This window comes from Bidens hawaiensis, unplaced genomic scaffold (assembly GCF_021521415.1).
Source record: "Bidens hawaiensis isolate Kalapana, Puna unplaced genomic scaffold, B.hawaiensis_p1.1 tig00000326_1, whole genome shotgun sequence".
Taxonomy (NCBI): domain Eukaryota; kingdom Viridiplantae; phylum Streptophyta; class Magnoliopsida; order Asterales; family Asteraceae; genus Bidens; species Bidens hawaiensis.
This window is the reverse complement of record NW_027491025.1, coordinates 4,761,512-4,763,536: the sequence shown is the minus strand read 5'-3', so window position 1 is coordinate 4,763,536 and position 2,025 is coordinate 4,761,512.

The following is a 2,025-nucleotide window of genomic DNA, read 5'->3' as shown; positions in this document are numbered from 1 at the left end:
AACAAATAGGTTGCTTGGTTGTGCACGGCGGTTACCAACGGTTGCGAAGGTGTGCGGCAATGGTGGGTGGGATGTGTGACCGGTGGTCAGTGGTAGGCGAGATGATGATTTTGGCCGGAGATGGAACGATGATATCAGCAGACGATGGTATGAGACTATCAGGATAACATGGATAAGGAAGAAGAGGGTAGGGTAATCATGTCTTATTTTCATTCAGCCGATGTATTTTAAACTGAATGGTTAAGAGGCCTATTTAGCCATTAAGACATGACCTTTTAAGAAAACAAAAACTCTTATGTCCGACCGGTTCAGACCTGAACCATTAAGAGGCTCATTAAGAGCTAAACAAAAAGCCCCTAATTGTCAATGATCAAATCAGGTTGGCTAACTAGTTAAACCTTACGAATCAACAATCGCTAACACATGACACTGGTTATCAAAAGGTCCCTGCCATTGTGACACAACTAAGGGTAATTGTATGTTTCATCATATTTAAACTAACCAAAACAACCCTATAAGCAAGTATCACAGCAACTGGCAAACTAATCGTTCTGAACGAAACAAACCTAAACAATTTGGCCAAACATCAAGACTCATATATCAAATAGAACAAATACAATTAGTTCATTCATAAACACCTGTGAAAAACTGTAAAATACATTACTTAACTTCCTGGGTATGATTCGAGAATATTAGCTGCGCATCAACATCGAAAGATATTCAATTATGATTACAGAAGCCATACGATGATCTCTGGATGATTAGGAAGGATGAAAATGATCTCTCAAGCTCTGGAACGTCCAACATGAGTCTAGGGTCGTCAACATGCTATTTTAATCACAACCCTAAGTTTCCCGATTTTGGCACCCATTACGTATCGCGATGGGGTCTTCCCAGGTCCATAGCGTAGCGCCATGGACCAAAAGTCAACGAACAATAAGTCCATGCGCATCGCGGTGGACTATATTCCACCCCGTCGTGTAGCGCAACTGGTCTTCTCACCAGCCAACTTCGTTTCTTGTATCGTTTTACGTGCTAGCCATCCCAGGTCTTTATTCCATGCCCGTTCAGGTCCAAAATAGTTGCATTAATCATTTGTGACATGAAACAATAAATACATGTATGAAGTACCAAAAAGTTCATGCAATAAACGACTAAAACTAAACAGTTAACGTACTAGAGTATACACAAAATAATTGACCATCACATCCCCACACTTATCTTTTGCTTGCCCTCAAGCAAAGTCTAAATTAAATATCAACCTCCATCATACGTATGTCAATTATCGCCATTAGTACTAGTAAGGTTTAATGTAAAATTTTGGTTTTTTTCGTTTTCATGTATTTTAGCCGTTACCCGACCCGGTTCGCATTCGGGTAATTCAATCAATAAAGTATCGGATTTATTAGTATATTTTATTTAAATTGTTTTCATAATTTAATTATTAATTGAGAATTATGCGATAAATTGTAAATAACTCTGAGTTTTATAAACAAATGCCCCCCTAACTAACCTTTTAACCCCCTTTTCACCCAACTGTAAGGACCAGGGACCAAAACACATGTTTTGTTCAAAATATTCTTCTTCCTCTTCCCTCCCTTCACCACCGTCGACCGTAACACCCACCCTTTTCTTGCTCTATTCTCGGCATAATCATAGAATTGGTCACACCAAATCATTCCTTAACCTTAAACGAATCCCACCGACATTTTAATTATAATAAACTATGAAGAAATGACAGCCAATTCATATAATATTAGAACTGCGGTTATAATCATCATAAAACACTATAAATACACGAATATAACTCAATTAAACTCGTCTACACCATCCTCTCATCATCACGACACTAAATGAGAGAACGTCATAGAGACCAAGATCAAGCCGCTAATCCGATACATCAACAAGAAATCGGTACTTTAAATATAATACTTTATTGATAAATATAGTGTGAATACATTAGAGAGAATAATAAGTTATGGAGAGAATAACTTAGATCTATGTACAAGTTCTCTACCTAAATCA